The sequence below is a fragment of the Ambystoma mexicanum genome, chromosome 7q (genome assembly GCF_040938575.1).
Source record: "Ambystoma mexicanum isolate Mex_15411 chromosome 7q, UKY_AmexF1_1, whole genome shotgun sequence".
Classification (NCBI taxonomy): Eukaryota; Metazoa; Chordata; class Amphibia; order Caudata; family Ambystomatidae; genus Ambystoma; species Ambystoma mexicanum.
In genome coordinates, this window is record NC_090941.1 from 688,793,260 (window position 1) to 688,815,939 (window position 22,680).

A 22,680-nucleotide genomic window follows, 5' to 3' on the forward strand; every position below is an offset into this window, starting at 1 on the left:
CAAATACAATCATAAAACCAATGTGAAGAGTCAGAAAAGGCTAGCTCGGCTGACTGCTTAGGCCGCGCAGAAGAAGGCAGTTCTAAAGTGATTGAGCCAGACAGAAGTCTGAATTAAGTGACTTAGTTCATCAGAACACGCTCACCCTGCTTCAGTCACTTAAGCTTTAATAGAGGCCAAGAAGTGATTATTTCCACCAAGAAACAACATATGGAACAGCGACTCTGGTGATGGAACCCCCCTTTGGAAGGGAAATCCACTGTGCCATTCCGAGACTAGGGCAAACCCCAGACTGGCAGCCAAAGGCGTCAAAGGGAGGCTCCAAAGACATCAGAGAATTCTTGACTCAATGCAAAACGAACGGTGCACTGGTCAGAATGGAGCACAAGCCACACAAAGCACCCACGTGACCTCCACAACCCTTACTGCCCCGATCATGGTGCTCATATATCAGCCTTTGACTTATGCAGCAGGTCTGGTCACGGCAGTGTGCACCCCTGTGGAAGTGGGCCTTACCACCCAGACACACATGAATAATCCGTGTAAGAATATTGGCTCATTTTTAAAGTGAGATTAGCCACAGCAGAACACGTTTTATGGCGCCTTGATCCCATGACAAAGTGGCCCGTGGGAAGCATCATTACTGCATTCCCTCAGTTATGCCGTGTGAATGCATCACCCCACGGATTTGAAAAAGGGGTTTTGTTTTCCTGATGAGGGCAGATGTTAAGGTTAAAGTTCATATTTTTTGTATTTATTTAATGTGATTTAGTTTATATAAGAAACTTAAAACATACTATAAAAAGACACAAAAAAAATGTATCATAATATCCATAAAATACAAAATAATCCTACTAAAACCATCATGACCATAAAAACTTCATTTCCCATGTTAATAATGGCAGGAAAAACAAATATTTTAACATTTAACTTTTCAGTGCTTTGTGAACATGTGTATATATTCCATAGGTCTGTGTTTTGGACTACAACTCCCATGATCCTTCACAATTGACTCATGCAGCTGGGATTGATGAGACCTGTAGTCCAGAACATCTGGGGAGCCAAAGGTTGCATACCCTGGAAATAGTCTGTAGCAAACCAGATCTCCATCTGCCTCTTACAAGCGGGAAAATACTAGAATATGTAAACTCTGAAAAGAAACCTATGAAAATACTGCAATTAAATCATACAGAACCATTTGAATATGAACGCAAAAACTGTGCCAGGACCAGTCAGGATAGCAATGTATCACTTGCCTTCTGCTTTAGGTTTTGGCCATTCAGGGAGCTCATATGAACATGTTTACCAAATCCAACAAAGCTCTTACAATAAACGTCTAAACTCCATGGAAATGATTTAACTGCTTACTTTTTTTTTTAATATACCCCTATACCAAACAAGACTAAGATGCCGTGCTGGTCTTAGTGAAATTAGCCTACTGTGGCATTATCTATTTATTTATTTGTACATTTGTTAAGCACACAAAAGCCTTGAGCATCAAAGCACTGACGTCTATTGTGTTATTTTACTTTACTCAGATTGACAATGGAAGGTTATTGTCCCATTGGAGTTTGTTAATTTGGAGTGACCTAAATCGACTGATGAAGAGAGCCTTGAAGAGCAAGCATTGTTAAATTGTGTATGGTTTTCTAAGGGCATCCAAAGTAATGCCTCGGCAATGCTGTTCCAAGAGTGTAGAGGCAGACAGACGTTACTAGGATGACAATGCAATAGAAACTGTATTGGTGAGCCAACAGCACCTAATCTAACGGGAACAAGCGCCTAGATCACCGTTCGAAAAGTATTGCACAAGAACATTGGCTGGGTACATGATGGTTGAACCAGCGAACTGTTGATAAGACCTCAAAAGAAGATTAGAGTGGATACTTTCCTGAAGATTCACCAGGGCGAACGCCTTTCCTGCACTTCAACTGGGGGAAGGGCATTTGAAATGGGTCTGTAAGTAGAAGCATCAAGAGGTGCTAATCAGTTTGTAAACCCAAACTTGCGCACAACTGTGGCGGTTAGGGGAGGGCAGCTGTTAAGAGACATTTTAACTATGGTACAAGACTCCTTAAACCCACTTCAGTTAATGTCGCTTTATTCAAGCCTGCATGCTTTATAGCCAAGCCTGTAGATAATGTCCCATCAACTTCAATAAATGTTGCACAACAATTCTACATTTCTGTGCATTCAATGATACGAGATCAAGAAATATTTGTGGATCACATTGTGGTTTCAAGGGATTATAGTTTCCTCCACCCTCACCCCGGCGTGTATGTGCACATTTTTCAATTGTATCTCTTGTTTAAGCAGACTTTTCTGCTGTTTGACTGTGGTGGAGTGTGCGTGTTAGTATTTATAACAATTCCTTCTGCAATGGAAACTAGCTAGCAGCAGTTTGCAAGATCGGTTTTTCTACACAAGAAGGGCCATGGGGGCCTCCAGCTGATCAATCTATATGTAGGGGCTCCAAGTAAACCTTCGGGACTTGCTCCCCCATTGGTCGTAGCATTCAGACTGTTAGGGGGGAGGGGTCGCGCCTCCTCCTGCCACTGGAGGGTGCTGCTTAAAGAGGTTCATCGCCTTTGGTTCTATGTTATGACATGGCTGTGAGATTGGGAGACATGAGGCCTGCCTTTGGGATCTGGAGACAGTGCAGTGACAGTTTAACAAGCCAACACCGCAGTAGGTTGTGATCCTCAGGCTCATTATTTTGTGTGCTGTTGTATATTAGGGATCCTGGTTGCTTCTGTCATCTGTCATGTGCAGAGTACCACTGTCCTTCTATACCCGAGCTAGCATCAGAACTCTTCTGTTGTCTCCACTGGACCGGGGCGGCTGGCCTCACTGGCTTTGTAAGGGCTGCGTCTACGAAACAAATGCACAGACCGCATCCGGCATTTCAGAATTTAGGCACAATTCGGGCACATTAAGCCCTCATCCGATGCACAACGACAATTTTCACCACCCCAAAGGGACATCCAGGACTCCAAGCAGCAATTGCCCCAGCCATTGGTAAAGAAGTACCCGAGCAGAGCTCACAGAAGGGCAGTATGCTCGGACCGCACAAAGCTCTGCTTCCTTTTTATTTTCATTTTTGAGATGCAATTTTAGACTTTGCGGTTTAGACTATTCTTCAACTTATTACACATGACCAACAGGTACAATTGACAATGGTGAATGGTGAAAGTCCGAGGTGTAAGAGCCCTTTAAGTTGTTTGGCACTTAAAGGAACTCCAAGTTCAATCATAATTGAGCCACGGCCTAACCACACATTTTTAAATAAGCAGAAAGCACTAGGGTGGCAGGATTCTTATATCTAGGCTGGCTCACATTCTTCTAGAAGGGCATTTTGTTCTCACTTTTATGGTGAGGCTGGAGTAAGACGACCCATCTGATGGCTGAAGAGAAAGGTGCAGTGACTAACTCCAGGATCTGCAGGCTAACGGGTCAGAGCAGAAAGCTGATGTTGATACGTTTGCATGTTCCTCACGGGGCACATGGATCCGCTGTATGTCCCAGGCCATGAATCAGGAAGAACCTCTGCAAGAGTTGAGCAATGTGTATTCTGAATCATGAGAGAGCTGAATGCATCAGGTAAATGGCATTAGAGCGCCAGCTGAAACGGTCACAGGCTTGAACCCCTCCGGAAAAAAAGGATAACAGCAGTACAGATAAAATGGGATGTAGCAAGAAAACGGTTTCTTTCCATCTGAAAGACACGATCCATGTGTTGGTGCGTAATATACAAGGGGGCTTTTAGGCTCAATGTAATCCCAGGTCACTAGTTCTGAGTCTGTTCATGTCACGGTTTTGCTGGAATACATTGCTCGGTTCCTTTCAATGCACTTCTTGTTTTCTAGTACTTTCAATACAGAAAAAGCGGTCTACACTTCACCCACAGGGCATGTAGCAATGACACCTTTGCCTCGATGTTTGCCCATTATTGCTGGCTGTTGAGCCAAGTGGGAAATGCCCGCTCAGGTCCAACAATATACGATTGGAAGTGCAAAGTCAGGTCACCTGTCTGATATTCCGGAATAATTAGGTGAAGGGCACAGAAGCAAACACGGTAAGAAACACACATGGCACAAATACATCTGCTGGAGATATTGGACATGAAATGCAATCTTTCTTCTGAGCTACTTATCTGAACAAATGATTCGAATACAAATATTGATTTATAGTTCGTACCAATTTATGAAAGAGGCTACATTGTTAAGAGGGGTCGGTATCAACAACAGGGTTAGTTTCCACTGGGGAACTCTGAGTGACATCGTAAACAATGAGGACTAAAGACCCATCGCTCGTGGGGCAATTAGTTTCAAAGTGTGGCCAAGCACAAGCAGATCAATCACCGGTATCATGTTCTTCTGTGGGCAGAGCACAAAAGTCATGTTAAATGCCAAAAATCACACCGCCTCATCAGCCTTTCCAAGGTAAACTATTTCCCTAGCAGTTTTGCTAACGTGAACAGGCGTGCTGCTTCGAGACTGCTCACTGAAGTTAACAGAGTGCTCGACTGAGCAGTGGGTTTAGGCAACCTGCTTGAACTTTACTCTGTGAAAAACAAGGGTGAGTTTTGAGCTATAGCCTCTCGCTTCATCGTTCTGCCTGTAGAGTGAAATGGGCAATTTTGAGTATTTATGGTTTTTGCTTTGGCCGTGCAAATGTTTCATCCAATTAAGGGGCCACAAAGAATGCTGGCCTCTAAAAACGTGCATGCCGGAAGCAAAAAAACGCGAAAACTCTATTTGGCCTAAAGCAGCAAAACTGGCGAGAAACTGAGCCACCAGTGAAATTGAATTTTAGGCGAGATCCGCTTCGCTGGCCAACTTCACCCACCTCTACAGAAGAGGGCAATGCAGGAGGGAGCAGGCTTCACTTTCAGGGTAACACTAGACCTTGGCCCGTTATAACAAAACTTTGGCCTCACACCTACTGAATTCATCCGGGACACAAAATGGCATTTGTTTAACAAAACGAATGAGATGTTGCCTACCCTCGGTGAGAAGACCACAGCTAAAACTAAACCTCTGGGGGAAAAAGGCTTACATTCCTAGTGTTAAAATACAGTCGTGCCAATGATTGGCATACAGCACTGGGCAAAGGTCATGTAAACTTCTGATTTTCAGAAAATGAAAACGTGGACCTCTTTGCAGATACTAATCGCACAAAACGGAGGGGCCCAGTCAAATGACTGGCTCTGTCCTGCACACTCCCGCCAACCCTCACGGCCGGGTAAACTCTAGAAGCACTGTGCACCACTTTGGCGGCACTCAATCATGCACCAGTCACTAAACAAAACTCTTTAGAATGCTGGAAACCCCACAGCAGTGTGCAATAAAACTCAACAGCTGTGTGGACTTGACACCTTCTGTTAAATCATTTCTACACTGGCACAAACTACAGTAGGTGCAAGAGAGAAACTGCAAAACGTCTGCACAGCTCCAGGACTGGAATTTCAGCAAGGCAACTTCACAAGAATGCAAGATTCATGCTTAACACTGTGTTTTTCTAGTGCCCAAAGGGGGAAATGAATGTACACACTTTACAACGGCCCCTCCTTTTGGGCTGTGCTCGTAAGTGATCCTACTTTTTTCGGACTTGAAAGCAAACAAGATAAAATATGAATTGGCCTGGGGAAAACTGAACATGCAGTAAATATGTCACATGGTGCGCTGTGACTCGGTAGAATCTTTTCAGGATTTTAATGCCAGTCTATCGGCCTCATTTACAAAAGCACAATACCATTGAAAAGCGCTTTGTAAAATATTTTCAAATGTCTAGTGTTGGGAGGTACCATGTGACCTGGGATGTGTTAAGTGCACTTCTGACATGTACTCAACCTCCTGATACTCAGAGCACACCGTGCTCCAAGGTGATGTGGAAAATTGTATTGTGCCAAGAGCATTGCCAACATGTGATGCAGTGCAGAGAACAGTAAGGTGTGTGGTGTCGCTGACAGGGGATTACAGCATGCAGAATGTACATGGGAAAAGTACTGGGCAATGCTCTACCCTGTTTTCTACATTAAAATTTACAATTTGAGGCACAAAATCACACAATCTAGAGCAGCAGGGGATTCGTACCCAGATCAGCAATTTAGGTAATAGTAAGCACAGGCCTTTACTGTCTAACCAAGCATGAGCCACAACTCTTAACTACAGTTTAAGCTGTTGCATTTTAAAAAGTATCCAGTATCTTATTGATAATTTAATTGGTGCACAGAAAAAGTGTATATTTAGAGGTTCTCTGATGGCCAAGAAACTGTTCTTGAGAGACTGGAAGTCTATATAGAGCACGTGGATTGATGAAATGGACAAGAGCTTGCGATGATGGAGAGAGTTATTTACAGGCACCAGAAGAAAAACATTATTTGAGGATATCTGGGGCAGATTTCTGGAATTGGATTAACCTTTATCACACTGTTGAGGAGGGCGGGATGGCTGGTTTTCTGCAACTGTTATCATTTTATAAATTGTGAAATAAAAAATAAGTATCCACTCCATACTTTAATACACACGATAAGGAACGAGCGCGAATGTGTGAAGTGCCATTTCTGTGCTTGATGGAGATTAAGAACCACACAAGCCAAGCAACTCCCTCTCCCTTTTTGCTATGGTGCATCTCAGACATTGAAAGCAGCAGTAGTCCGTCCAAATGCAGTAGAATTTCATGCAACCCCCGGAGCGTTGCAGACGGCCCGAGCTGCCTGCCTCAGAACTTTGCTAACCCCACACTAGATTGCTTAAAGTGACTGGTGGGCTAGCTGCCTGCCCTGCCGCTGCACTAGAAGGCACTCTTCTCGTCGCGCCTTCCGGCTGGCCGTGACATCGCATCCCTCGCAGCCACATCTGGCCGGCGTGAACATCTGGGCCCCAGTTCACAGCAGCTCGCAGCAGGCTGCATCCGTGGCTGGGAAGCCACCGGCAGGCCCGCGCCCGCATGGAGCCCGGCTCCCGCAGCCGCGGCAACGGGCTTCTGCTTGACAGGGTTCAGACAATGCGGCGCTCAGGCCGCCGTTTCCTGGGAGCTCGGGGGCGTCGGCGAGTGCAGGCGGAGTAACCATCTGCAGGTCGCGAGGGGCTCAGGCGAGCGGGTGGGTTAAGCAACCATCCCTGATAACGCACACGGATGAATTAGCCACTTAGCCTGGCCAGCGGTCTGGGGGCAGAGGGGGCAGAGGAGGTAGGGCTACTGGGGCGCACCTGTGACACTTTGGAAGGGCCTGGAATGGCGCATCCGAGCACGCTGGTTCCAGAAAGCTCCCTGGAGTGTACTAGCATCTGGGTTTATACTGAATTATCAGTGCCACATATTTCTTTGCTCTGCACGAAGACCGGGATCTGGGCAGCGTATCTCTGGGTGGACTTTCCGCAAAGAGACTATTACTCGCTCAACAAACTACAGCACGTGCCCAACAGGACTATATATATCACCTATTTGCAGCCAATTGTATGAGTGATGCAAATATTCACAAAATAAGCAGCGAATGGGCAGGCTAGTACAGTCTATGTTCGTGTTCCCAATTGCCATCGCTTGCTGTAGTCCAGCATCAGCTTCACGCTGTATGTACAGCACCCCGTGAAAGAAATGCTCCTGCGAGCATGCAGTTTCCATGTGCACTAGTCCCCGGACATACACATGAAAGCAAAGCAGGTCTTTGTGAAATGGCGCCGCTCGCCTTTCTCTGCCATCTGCACTGGGGCTATTCATTCTACCTGCCCGCGTATTTACACACTGGGCCCTTTTCTATCTGCAATACCTGGCTACAAATATTTGCTCTTGGGATACGGAAGGCTTATGTCCCCAAGTGCCCAGCGATCAGCCAGCAGCAGGCTTTTAAACGATGCTCGGCGAGTTTGCAGAGGGCAATCTGCCACGCAACCCGCTCATGGGCATGGGAGTGGGGCGACAGGTGTGCTGCGTGCCAATCCCTGCCTCTGTCATGGCTATTAAATGGAGCCTTTTCCGAGTACGGCTGAGTTGGAAATAGTAACATTTACAGCAGCACCAAGACTATGGCAGTGGACCCTGTATATAAAAAAAAAAGTAATCTGATCAGTAGGTGTCCCCCTTAAAGTGGACTAGGTTTCCACAAGGGGACCAGCACCATGGAGCCGTTATACCCCACCCCTCCCCCGCAGAATCTCGGTGTCCTCCCTCCCAGGCAGAGTCGGGCTAACGAGGCGTACTTGTTGTTTGATCTGGACAATTTTCCGAACTTGCTTTTTGATTGTACAGAACATTTCCCCCACGCCTCAAGTATTCGTTTTGGGTGCATATGCCCAGGCAGCGCGAGTCGCGCATGCCAGCTGGGCACTGTTCTGTTGTGCAGGAGCGAATATTTGCATAACTCGCAGAAGAAGTCGCTATGCATTCCCCCGTGGCTCGAGATAAACCAGCATTTTAAAGGCAGGGTGTACAGAAAGGGAGCGTTGGCAACAAGCAGCCATGCATGCAGCAATATAAACCACGGGGGCAGCAGGAAAGCGAAAAAGGACAGTCATCCCGAAAGAAGGAACACATGTGCTTGCCACGGGGCCGGCGCTGGCATCGGACCACTTCCAAACAGCATGGGTGTGCTCGCAAGAAGTGGGTGGGGTGCCAGGACCGTGCTCCCCGTGACCTCTAGTAAGAGCGCGACTCCTCCAAAACAACTTCGTTTCTGGCGAAAGAGCCTGCGCCGAGAGTTGGACTGTCCTGTGGGTCGGGAGGGGGGGCTGGGGAGGCTCGCGGTCCTGCGGTGACAGTCTGGGGCTCACCTGCTGCTGGTGGCGACCAGTGTTGCTGTCCTCCGGCGGTGGCAGCGCCTCCTCGCTCTGAGCGGTGCTCTGCCGCCGCTGCCTATGCGCGCCGCGCGCCTTGTTGCCTAGAGACTACCCGAAGCAGTTGTCCCGCCCACCTACACCAGCCACCTATTACCGGGGCTTAATTCCAGACATATACAGAGAGCATATGACCGGAAACAGCCAATCGGCAGCGGAAGAATCATTTTTTGCCTAGACTACCCACGCTGCTCTCTTTCAGTACAGAACATCTGTACATCCGTAACCGAGGCGAAGACGCAGTGTTACCCCCCCACACCCTCCTCCCAATGTGTGTCGGAAAGGTGACTGATGTTTCTCTTTATAGGATGATAGGCCGGCAGACAATCTTCAGAACTGCATACTAGTGACCAAACTGTTTGCCATATCTACTGGAGACCGCAGCATTTCGCAACCTCGAATTTCGAGGAGAGGGGGGATTGAGGAGGTGCTAACCCTTCAAATGTTGGGCTAGGCGCTAAATTCACATACAGTGAGGGTGTGGAAAACTTATGCGTGTGTGAGGACCTAACTTCTTTACGCATTTCAATGAGACTATTTCAGTGCTGCTTCAATGTTACAAGCAGTTAACACTCTCCTTTAAGTCTGAAAGCACCCAATTAAGGACTGCTGTCAGAAAGAGCAGTTTCCTGCCCCCTTTGCTCTTCAAATCACTCTTCTAGACATGCAAGTACTAACCCCACATCACGATTGTTAACGGCGAAACCCAGGTGTTGTTTAACATCTGTTTCCTCTTCTGAGGGCCACACCTTTGTTCGGCGAAACCCAGGTGTTGTTTAACACCTGTTTCCTCTTCTGAGGGCCACACCTTTGTTCGGCGAAACCCAGGTGTTGTTTAACATCTGTTTCCTCTTCTGAGGGCCACACCTTTGTTCGAGTCAACATAGCCCCAGAATTTGGGGACTGGGTTGGAGGGGGCCGGGAAAAGCAGAGGCTGAAGTCTGGCCAGCTCAATAGTGTTGTGCCACTGCATTAGACCCAGTCTGCTTTTGTTTTTTCGAGGTGGGACTGACTACTGTCAAATACCATCTCTTTAGAGAACTGCAAACTGCGTAGATAGCGCTATATTAACAACCATTGGCAAATTAAATAGTTGTGTTTTTTGTTGTTGCAAGCACTGAAAAGAGGAGTACAAAGAGACAGGAAAGAGAGTTTAGCCAGGTGCTGAACAAAAGATGGGTCGTGAGGAGTAAAGTAAAGAGAATTTGAGGAGTGGAGGAACACGTGAAACTGCAGATAATTGTCTACAACCTGCTAGTTACAGACTCCAAAATATGAGACCACAGAAGCTGAATACAACAAGGTGCGTGTGGGAGGGGAGTCCTAAGGTCATCTAAGTCAGCATCTACTAAATAGTTATGATTTTTAAATTTTGAGACATTTATGTGTAATATATCATTACATAACAGGGTTCTTATAACTGTGCTGCATGAGGTTCCGTCTGAGAGTGAAGTGAAGTGATAGTGGGCCCCACAGCTTTCCATCCCCATTACTTTAAAAAAAAGATCCTAACACTGCACAGCTGTTTTATAGAAATTAATAAACAGTAGTAAATAGATAATTAACTAAAATGTAGCTTAAGGTGAGGGGAGAAAAAACAATCCTGACACAAAGATTGTTTATCGAACAGAAACAATTAACCAGTATCTCATGGATAGGGATACTTCCGTCCCCTGCATACTGAAATTGATGAATATTTTCCCTTCCCCATTCATTTCTCTTAAACAGAAGTTTTCTCTCACCTAAAGCCTGATCATCTCGATTTTATAAAATATTTCATGAGGTTTGGCCACAGGGGTCAAGTCCTAAAAATAAAAGTGGGGAGACTCACCAGCAAACGCATGGTATGTGTCGTCGCCAGAAATTGGCATATCAAGGTGAAATATGCACATTTCATTAAATTGGCTTTGCATAACCACCCAATTTGCACAGGGCAAATGGTATTTGCCTTTCATAAAATCAACACAAACACAAAACCAAGAGAGGATATTTTCTTCTAATAGTATTTTTATTATTATATTTATTTAATGTGTTATAGTTTGCAAGTAAACTTTTCACATTCAATAAGTACAAACAGTTCAACTCAGTCATTTCTACGAATTCAATACTATCACAACAGTGCAAAAACATCTATGATACATATTCAGTCTAACTGCAATTACAATTATAATTGCCCATATGCTATATAAAATAAAATATCATTTCTGAAAAAATTTAAAATGCATAAGTCCACAATGATTTTCAATTAACCAAATTAAAATATGTGGGTTCAAAGATGACATCTGCTTCCTATCTAACTTAAAGGATAGTTCCGGGACTTTTTTTTTATTGTCCCTACGGTTCGGCCATGTGTTTTTAAGCATAACTCGGTAGATCGTAGAAAACTTTCCTATGGACCTTACCCGACTTTTCGTCCATTAACGCACTCGAAATCAGCCGCCATTTTCTGATAATCCTATCATTTCCCCCCATCGCCCTGGCTCACCTGCTTTTGCGGCACTAAATCAAATCCCCCGCCCCTGAGCCTGACATCAGCAGACGCGTACCGCCCATTTCCCAACGCCAAAGCACGTTTCGTGTCAACAATCGCTGCGCCTCAGCTAATGAAGTGTCGCCATGAAAATGGCAGGACGCCTCTTTCCTCAATAAGTATAAGCACACCGTTTCACAACACACAGCAGCAGATTTTCGATTCCATTACTCTCTGTGTGTTACTTTGAGTATTCTGTGACTCGTTTCTGTGCTCTGGTCAGCTACCTTCGCCGCTTCTAGGCCTTGTGAACACCTGTACCATCTCTGTAAATTATTTTACTTTCTTTACCACACAATGGCTACAATAATGCCGTATATGTACGAGCCCGAGTACACCGAGGAGGAACTACTGGAAAGGCAAGCACGCGAAAACGATGGGGATTCTGACGGCAGTTGGGAGGACCAGTCAACGGATGAAGAGCCTGGACCATGTCGCATGGACGGCGTCTCCACCTGGTGCACGTGCAATCGGTGCGAGCTAATGCCAACTGAGGAGGAGAACTGCTGCTGCCGTGAAAATTCCGGGTGCTTGGCCTACATTTCGGAAGGCGAGCCAAGTCCGCAATGCATCACCGAGCTGCCAGAGTTCAGGGAAGCCTGCCTCTCACGGACCGTGTTGAGGATGATGATGGCGCTTATGCACGAACTTCGCGGCACTGTTCGTCCGCGTAATCCGAGTAACGAGTAAGTATACTCTGGTTGTGATGTCAGTGATGCCACTACTATGTCATGGTCGTCTCCCACATATAAAATTACATCTACATATCATTCGAACGCATGTAAATTGGTTCCATATTGTGCATTTTCTAGATAGAATTTTTTTCAAAGCAGAATGACATTTTTTACCTGAATCGACAGTGATAAGAAAGTTTTGTCATTTTAATACAGTTTGCATCTTTCATTTTCACAGGTGGTACAGGCTGGTGGCCTATCGTTGCTTCACTTGGTGGCTTCACGGGAGGCTCGGACACCGCGTTCGGAGAGTAATACCTGCCTGTGCGGTACTTGCCATTAGACAACATTTCCCCAGCGACAGTGGACAATACCGCGGATTTTCCCTGGATGTGCTGCAACCGGAACTTTACAATGTGTAATGTTTATTATTTATGTTCAATTGAAATAAAGATCTAAAATAAAACCCAACATATATTTTAACAATGGTTGTTTTGATTTTTTAAATGAATCTAGTGTGTCTCCATTGAATAGTCTTCCTGTGCCTTGTCTTGTCACACCACATGTCTCCGGCCAGCATCCTCCCTCACGCTGGCCGCCCACCTTCAATCCACATAACCGTTGAACCCATATGCAGCTGACAATCATATGTTATTTTGCGGGTTGGCATCAAGCCTCCCGGCCTTGCCTCCTCCCCCAAAAATACTTACCACACCACTTTGTTCAAGCGTTGGCAATAAAAGGCCGTTGGATTTTATTGATACAAAACAAAAAAATAATCAATATGGTTGATCGTAATAAATCATCCTTTTGGGCACCGGGTACAGAGATGACCCCCTCTGGCCCATGCCGCCTTGCCACCACAGGCCAGCCTGCAGCTGACTAACTGCCTAGGCATCCAGGGTCTCCAGGGTGAACTGCACCCATATATTCTCCTGGGAGGCTGAGGTATTTATAAACTCACCCCCCTGCCTTCCATGTACTAGATCCTTCAGCCTGCCTCTTACATGCAGTAAGATGACCTCTCCTTGGTGAGGTCCTGCGGCAAACGAGTCTTGTCTGCACGACCAGCGCCCTAATCCACACCCCGCCCTATCAAAGGCAGTTCTCACCGGGGTACTTGCGCTGCCAAGTGGAGCTGTCAGGGAGCGATAAAGGCCAAGAGGTGCCAAAGACCATGTACACTTCAAAGTGGTCTATAGAGCATGGGTTGTTGTTCCCATGTCTACCTCCAGACCCCGTGTCTCCTGCCAAGCATCCCCCCTCACGCTGGACGGCCCCCTGCAATCCACATAAGTGTGTCTCCATTCACGAGTCTTCCTGTGTCTTGTCTGCACGACCACCGCCCCAATCCACCCCCCGCCCTATCAAAGGCAGTTCTCACCGGGGTACTTGCGCTGCCAAGTGGAGCTGTCAGGGAGCGATAAAGACCAAGAGGTGCCAAAGACCATGTACACTTCAAAGTGGTCTATAGAGCATGGGTTGTTGTTCCCATGTCTACCTCCAGGCCCTGTGTCTCCTGCCAAGCATCCCCCCTCACGCTGGACGGCCCCCTGCAAACCGCATAATGCCACGACATATACACGTCATTCATTCACAAACACACCCCTGTTTCGAATTCTTTATAACCCACTTCATATTTCTAATGAGAACTTCTTTGCGCTTTGCTAGTCAACCCGTGAAGGTGCTGGTTATCTGCTCTTCGTCTCTGCGAACTTCCGTGACCACTTCGAGGAAACTCGTCAGTTTGCAACCTGTGAACTGCTCCCTGTTCTACGACAAGAAACTGCTCTGATCCCTGCATCTAACTGTTTGTTCGTCAAGGTAAGGCCATGTACCATAATCATTTTGCGTCCAATTTCTTTTCGTTCAAGACAGTACATGCAAGGAACTAGTCACATGTTCTCAGTTTAGTCAAATTATTTTTCTATTTTTTTAAAGTTATTCAAATACTTATCCGCATGTGAATAACGTGTATAGTTACAAGAACCAAAACGAACCTTGCATTGAACCTTTTATGTGTCATTTAATTTTTAAACACATTGGTATTCATAGAGAATTGTTGATCTTTACTTTTCAGAACTTTCCACAATGCCTGCCTGTTCCATTGGCGGTTGCCCTTCGAAGACCCATAATAAATCTGAAGGTACTATAATGCATGTTTTCCCTAAGACAATAGATCAGATACGAGAATGGGTCCGATATTGCGGATATCCACCGTCTGAGCTTGAAAGTAGAGTCCTAGAAGTCTTTGCGGACAAGAGGGGTGATCGATACCGCATCTGCAGCAGGCACTTTACCTCTGACATGTACTCCACATCATTGCTAATAAAGAAGAACACACCGCGAGCGAGGCGAAAATTGCTCTCAACCGCTATTCCCACTCTATTCGTCCACATCCCTCCACTGGTGAGTCAAGTTTACGTATTTATCTCTCGGCCTTGCGGTAGTGTGTAGTATTAGCTAACAATAATTTCCCCATTTATGTATCCACTCAATATGAAGGCGGAAGATTCTCCATCCGTGTCGTTATTGCAGTCATCAGCCACTTCAAGCGCCTATCGGGTAATCTTACTTGGCTATTCTGCCACTGACTGTACTCGTCCTCTAGTCTTTGTTTTCAGTTATAATTATTGTTATCCAAAATAATGCAAGTACTGTCTTTCAGGGAGATGCTGAGGAGTCCAACGTATTGACGACTACCGTTGATGTCACTCAGATGCTCGAGGTACGTTTCCGGACAGTTCCATCGATGGAGATCATCAGATCTTGCATTCTTGTAGCGTGATTGTTACACACAATGTTTCTTTCGTTTTTAGCCATTGATATGTCCTTCTGTCGTCGCCCTCCTATGTCTCTTCTTTTTTCAATATTGTGTTCATTACTAATGAAAGTCCTATGTTTCAGGGAGTCGATGGAGCATTAGTCCAAGAAGAAGGGGGGGCATGCAGTTACGGGTCGGCGCAACAGCTTGCAGAAGTGTGCACCGCAGTTACACCGTCCCTTGATGTTCTTATGCATTTCGAGGTATGGATCCTGACAGTTCGATCAAGCGAAATCATATGACGTGATTACATCCGCTATACTTCCTTCTTTATTAACGCAAGTACTATGTTTCAGGGAGATGACGGAGCTTCTTCTACAAGAACATCACCCCTAGTAGTTGATGCAGATCTCTGGGTGGTGACACTTCCAACGATCGAGCAAATCGAATCATATTTAGATATCCATTATATATTTTAGACAACTGATCATTTGTGCAGGTCTATTTAGATGAGCCGTTGACGCCTGCACAAAGTTTCTGTTCTTTTTATCAAAATAGAAAACCATACTAATGCAATTACTGTGTTTCAGGGAGTTACTGAAGCATCATCTTCAATAAAATCATCAATGGAAGTCTATGAGGAGCCCAAGGTATGGATCTTGACAGTTCCATCTAACTAGATCAACTATGCATGAATAATTGTCGTTTGAATGTTCTACACAAAGCGTTCATTCGTGTTTTGCTATTGAGATGTACGTGGGTATTGGTCCCCAAGTACATTTTGTGTTTTCGATATTATTATACATACTAATGAAAGTTCTATGTTTCAGGGAGTCGATGGAGCGTCAGTGCGTGATGGATGTGCTTATCATGAAAATATAGTCGTTGCAGCGCAAGAGGAAGTGGAGACATGCACACACGGGTCGGAGCAACAGCGTCCTGATGTTGAAGTTCGAGGTAAGAAAGTTTCAAAGAAAAGAAAGCAAAAGAAGGTTAGTGTCCTGGTCACTATATTATGTTGTTTTTCACTGTTAATAGTTCAATACTGTAAATTGTGTTTAAACTGAACATCCCTTTTCCAATCTGTCCTCTAGTTGCGAGTGGGTGTACGAACTAGATCTACACAGACAGTGAAGCGAACGAGAGATGTTGCTTGTCAAACCTTTTGGCAGGGACTTGAGACTGGAGATGCATCGTGCCAATGGGAAGAATATGAAGTGATTGACTACGGAGCTATACCACATCCAGCCATTGATAGTGAATGTCCTCCTGGTAGTTCGGATGCAGTCGGAGATCAATTCACAGAATTCACACCCGCAAAAACTAAGACCGCGAGAAAGTTGAAGAAATTGTTTTATTCACCCATCGCCGGAGAAGGAACAGATGTTGCAATGGAAGAGAATGAAGTGGACGACAATGAAACGCCATCAATATCACTGAACATAGCGGAAGACGATATCAGAGATTCTACCTTTCATGTGAGTGACATGTCCTCAACGTTACAGGCCGAACCAGCTGGGATGCAGAGTGACAGTATAAGGAAAGAGGCCAAATTCATTGTATTCGATAGTTGTTTGATTGATATTATTATTCGGATGAAATGTGGGCATTCGGTTGGTGGGGAAGTATGTGGGGAGCCATTGATTAATGTGACTCGTGCAATTCGAGGCACTAACCTTAAAATACATGCCACCTGTACAAAATATCATCCTTTCTCATGGTCTGCACAACCCATGCTGGGGCAACTGCCAGCAGGCAATCTACTTTGTGCAGCGGCTGCACTTTTTAGTGGTTCAAGTTTTAAAAAGTTAGAGTCTTTCTTTCAGTTTGTGGGAATCCATTTCATTGTGAAAACTCAGTTCTACAAATACCAAACCGATTATCTATTTCCAGCCATTAGCGAAGCTTGGAGAATGGAAAAAATGTCTATTGATAGTACATTCGCGGGCAAACGGTTCAGGCTAGCCGGTGATGGACAGTGCGACAGCCCAGGATTTTCAGCCAAGTACTGTACCTACCACTTTCAGGACATGGAAAGTAAGAAAATTGTGAGTTCGGTGGTCGTGCAGGTGTCACAAAGTACATCCTCAGTGGCCATGGAGAAAGTTGGCTTTGTAGCATCATTGCAAGAACTACAATCGCGGGGAATGGTGATCGACCTAATAGCCACGGACAGACACGTTTCAATTGCCAAGACAATGAGAGAAGAGTACAAAAATATAAATCACCAATTTGACGTTTGGCATCTTGCAAAAACAATCAATAAAAAAATGTCGGCTGTAGGTAAAAAAAAGATATGCAAGGTATTTCACAGTGGTCCAAGTCAATCAGCAACCATCTTTGGTGGAGCTCAAAAACATGTGGAGGGTCGTTGGAAATTCTACTGGAAAAATGGCGGTCAGTAATGCTACACTGTACCAACGTTCACCGTTGGAACACAAACCAACATTTCCACAATTGTGAACATGGCCATTTGTCCACAGAGGAGGCACGGAAGAAGAAGTGGTTGATTCCTTCATCACCCACTCACAAAGCCATTGAAAAGATTGTATTTGATAAAACTATAACAAGAGATTTGAGGGGACTCACGGAATTCTGCCACACAGGAGATTTGGAGGTGTTCCACAATATGTGCCTAAAGTACAGGCCAAAACGATTGCATTTTGGCATGGAGGGCATGATAAATCGGACTCTTCTAGCGGTCTTGGCACATAACCATAATGTTGGCCGTCAACAAAGTAGGACGACCGGAACTTTAGGGACGCTTCGCTACAGTAAGGCCTTCACTAAAAGAAGTAAACAATGGGTGATCAAACCAGTGTTCGAGGATATGCAATATGAGTTTATTGAGAGACTTATTGTTGATGTCCTAGATAGGCACATACATGGAGTTGTGAATGAACCTGTGCAGGGGACAACTGCATTGCCACCCAACATTGCCTCTGTTCCATGTCCACCTAAAGAAGAGCTGATTGAGAAATACACATCACGGTTTAAATGATTGTAATTTGATTGTCTGTTCTCTCGAGTCTCCTCATGTCGCAGGCCCATTGAATATGTGTATCTATGTAATGTGTAAATAAAAGTGATTGCTCAGTGTACATGCAATGTGTCTCTCCACCCTTGCCCCTCCCTTCACCGTGCAGTAGTGCGAACCACCCGGGCGTCACCTGTGACTTTGCTCTCGAGTCTCCTCATGTCGCAGGCCCATTGAATATGTGTAGCTATGTATTGTGTAAATAAAAGTGATTGCTCAGTGTACATGCAATGTGTCTATCCAATCTTGTTCATTTGCGCATTAAATTAAACCAAACAGTAATATAAATCATTTTTCAAAAAATATAGAATGTCTCCGTATTTATGGTTCTTTGGGGCTGCAAAGCACGCAGACAAAATGCAAAGATGGAGTGTAAATTTCAAGTCCTGTGAGATGGCCTTACACTGAATGTAGCTAACTAGGAATGTATGCTCGTTCAAAGTGAAGGTCAGCTGCTTTGATTTTTTGCTCGGGTGCCGGAATGGCCCACAACTCAGTATAATGTTCTATTGTTATTTGACCTTGACAGGCCGGGACCATCCCGAAAGACTTCTTTTTGGGGGTGTGGTGCAATAACGTAAGAAACGATAATGAATAAAATTTCAGAAACGATAGCCATTTAATGTTCGTTCATTAGAAGAAATAACGTCGGCATAGAAGGAGTGGTATTTCGGGGCTGCCCTACGCACAGAAACAATGGAAAATGCAAATATAATGTAAGTAACTCTTTAGATGAGTTTATACCGCAATTTAAACTTGTTCGTTCTATGTGGCATATTGTTTTGTACCGCACACTATCTTGAGGAGAACCATCTCCTTTTACGGAAGCACCTCAAAACCTTCCTCTTTGCTTCTGCTTTCTCTCTCCCTCTCCCCTGCTACAACTGGTCCACTGTCTGCGACCTCGGTCCTGGGCCCTTCCACTCTCCACCTGCACTGCCTCCCTGTCAACCCCTGCACTGGGGGACTGTCTCAGTATCCTACAGCCCCCCCTTGACGTATAATACCCAGTTGCACTGTCCTAGCTATGAAATAATTTCCCAACCGAATATATAAATTTAATAATTTTAATAAAGATCTGATGGTGAGACTAATTTCATTTTTTATGTTTTTCAAACAGGTACATCCTTCATTATTGCATGTGTCACGAGTACCAGACACCGGCGGATGGGTTTTTCAACCACCAGTTGCTTCTCCGCGTGAACAACGTTACCACCCTGACCATTTTATGGGACGATCGCCAAGTACAAGTATGCCCTTACGCGGTACTAACGGCTAGATGCAACATACAGACCGTTGTGGTGGCCTAGTGCCTCGTTGTTGGAACAGCCATGCGATTATCAGTGCGACCGAAGAGCTTATTTTATCGTAAACCAACACCCTGTGTACTGCACACGAACATCGCTTGCCTCAAGACGAACTATTTTGGATCGAGAGCAAAGAAAAATGCAAATCGCTGAATATTCTCTAAACATTTGATGTCCAATAAATGTACTTTGCCAAATGTACAATCTTGCCGTTTGCTTTTAAACCACAGTTTCATATTCCGAATTGTGGCGCTGTATTGTGAGATGATCTAAGACCCTGTGTACAGCAAAGGAACATCGCGTGCCTCAAAACGAACTTTTTGGAACGTGAGCAAATAAAAATGCAAATCGCTGAATATTCTCAAAACATTTGATGTCAAATAAATGTACTTTACCAAATTTACAATCTTGCGGTTTAATTTAAAAGTACAGTTTCATATTCCCAATTGTGGCGCACTGTGTTGTGTGAGCTCATCTGTGTTGATTTCCGGGTTCTGTGTGGAGTCGCGTAGAAGACGCCTGGGCGCGTTTGCCTACGCAGCTCAGTCACGTCACGGATAGAGGCGGGGAATATGAATGTTTTGATAAAGTCTGTTTCAGGGGCGGGGGATTTGATTTAGTGCCGCAAAAGCAGGTGAGCCAGGGCGATGGGGGGAAATGATAGGATTATCAGAAAATGGCGGCTGATTTCGAGTGCGTTAATGGACGAAAAGTCGGGTAAGGTCCATAGGAAAGTTTTCTACGATCTACCGAGTTATGCTTAAAAACACATGGCCGAACCGTAGGGACAATAAAAAAAAAGTCCCGGAACTATCCTTTAAGCTTTCTACAGTGTGCATATATGGAAATAAAGAATATCTCAAATCACTATTGTGCGGTTAGTTCTAGGAGCTTTTCCACCTTTTACCAGACATTGTACACCGAGGTATACAACTTCATGTTCCTTGTATTGATACACTGTGCCCAAAAAGCCATGTCCTTTATGGTATCAAGATTGTATACATATCTCCCATAGAGTCTAGTATATGTCTCAGTGAGACTAGAGCATTCTGACAGTACATGTTTGTCCGTTTCTATAGCGTCCTTATCTTTACACATCCTACACCATCGGTCGCACCACAGTGTATTGGTAAATGACCCAGTTACTGACAATACTGGCAAATGATTCAGTCTCAGTAATAGTATGAAACGTCTGAGTCTTGGGGAAGGCGCGAGATTCATCTACTGCTGGGGTTTCTTAAACGAATATAACAAATGGGATCCCGACTGGTACCTTTTTAAGGTGTTCAAATGGGCATAATTTTCCAGCCAGTCCCACAGTTCAATGCATCTAGCAAGTGCATGTTTAATTTTTACAATATCCTGCCCTTTCCTCTGTATCCAGCATATCTCTTTAAAAAGTAAGTCCATGCTTTTTTTAGCTGACATGCCATATCTTCTTTAAGTGTTTCCTGGTGTAGGGCAAGCAACAATCTATTGTTGGGGTTATTGCACATAGTGATGTGCATTTCCGCTCGTTTTTTCAACACAATAGCTTTAAATGATATCAGGCCTAACTCAAGTCTAATTATTGCCATTGGTATACAGTCTGGGAGACCCAAGATTTTCCTCCAATATTTACCCTCTATGATCTGCAACCACTTTAGGTCTATGGACAATACTGATTCCAGGCCATAGGTTATCATAGGTGCTAGTACTTGATTATTTAGCTGGCGGGCAGCCCAAACTGTATATCCCCCATAGTTAAGGGTAAAACGATACACCATGGCAGTAATCTGGGCAGCTTTAATTGAAAGCGCTTGTTTACATTCAGAGTAGTTCCCCTTGTCGTTCAGCTCAATTCCCAGGTATTTATACATTGGTGTATATGGAATCTCAAGCTCTTCTATCAACAATTTAGTCCGGGCAATTTTCCTGTTAGTATAAACCATGAGCTGTGTTTTATCACGATTTATAACCAGCCCGTTGGCCTCAGCAAACGACCAAAGTGCCTCCGTAGACCTGCGGAGGCCACTAAAGGTATGATCAAGTATTACTAAGTCGTCTGCGTAGGCCAATACGGACAATGTGCCAAGCCTATCTTAGGCGGACAATTATAGACAGACTTTATTGCAATGGGTAAATCGTACACAAACAAATTATAAACTAGAGGGGCGGTAACACAGCCCTGGTTTACCCCTTTCTTTTGGTTTATATACTTGGTCATGTTTCCTTGTGTATCTAATTTCACGGACACACTAGTATTGTGATGTAGTAGCCTGAGGTAGTATAATAGGCCCTCTGGGCAGCCCAGTAATTTGAGTTTAGGCCAAAGTTTTTCTCTAGGTATGAGATCAAAAGCCGCCTTAAAATCTACAAAGAGGGAATAGAGTGGAGGTTTACCTTTTGATCTGGCTCTAGTGCGAATGATGTCCAGAACAGCCAAATTATTCGCTGTGGAGTATCCTCGTCTAAAGCCTGATTGGAACTGACACAGTAGCTCTGATTTATCCACCCATGCCTGTAATGCATCTAACAATATGGATGCAAACAACTTTCCCGTGCAATCAAGCATGGACAGCAGGCTATAGTTGTCCGGGTCCATCCTGTCTCCCTTCTTAAAAATCGGGATCAGGATGGCAGTCTGCCATGTAGGGGGTATAATGCCATCAGCTAGTACCTTTTCAAAGAGTATTTTTAGCAAATCTGCCCAAAATTCTGGTTGGCTCTTCAATGTTACATTTGCCAACCCATTTGGCCCTGGTGCCCGAGATGATGTAAGTTTTTGGATCTTTGCTAATATTATTTCATAGGACACTCTGAATGGTGGTTTACAAGGCATCATGAGTGTTTCCAAACTTGTTGCTTTATTGCCAGGAAGATTGCAGCTTTCCAGGTAGTTTTCCCATTGCTGAGCACCTATCGGGTTAATCATGTGCGTTTTGCCTTTGCTCCTTGCCTCCCCCAGAAGGGCCCAGATGTTTCTAGTATTTTTGGTACATATTACTTGGACCGTTTTCTGCCATTTGTTAAGCTTGTCCAAGTATCTTTTCCCATTAATACAGGCTCTATACTTATTTTTAATTGCTAAGCACTTAATAAAAAAATCCTTAGGGGTGTGACAGGATTTCTTAGCCAATCGGATTTCAAATCTTCGATCTCTTTTGGCATCTCTAATGTATTGGTCAAAGAACTTGGCTTTACGGTTATCAACACCTATATTCCTCACTGCCACAGAGGCATGCATACTCGTAAATTGCGAGATCCAATATTCGATGTCAGTTACCGACATTGTTTCAAACTTCTCAAAGGACACTGCGATTGCCGCCTTGTTAATGTTGATTTCTGACCATCGTATATGGGATGCTGCATGATTAGTTATAATATCGCCCATAGGTGTAGGGTCCTTGGAATTGTCACCAATTTCAAGCGTAAGAGTGAGTGAGCTATGATCACTCCAGATGTTCTGGTTGATTTTCATATCCCTAATTCTAGCAGCAGCAACTGGACTTACAATATAGTAATCCAAGGTACTCATGGAGTTAGCGTTTCTCC

At 44.7% G+C, this 22,680-nt stretch overlaps 1 protein-coding gene across 1 annotated transcript in view; it reads right to left on the bottom strand.

Annotated features, from left to right (window-relative positions):
- TNFRSF19 (TNF receptor superfamily member 19) overlaps positions 1–8,896 on the bottom strand; it is a 264,598-nt gene extending 255,702 nt beyond the window's left edge. The window contains exon 1 of the mRNA XM_069639109.1: positions 8,772–8,896. The gene's annotated coding sequence lies outside the window, so the exon portion shown is untranslated. The remainder of the gene's footprint in view (positions 1–8,771) is intronic.
- Between the last annotated feature and the right edge of the window lie 13,784 nt (positions 8,897–22,680).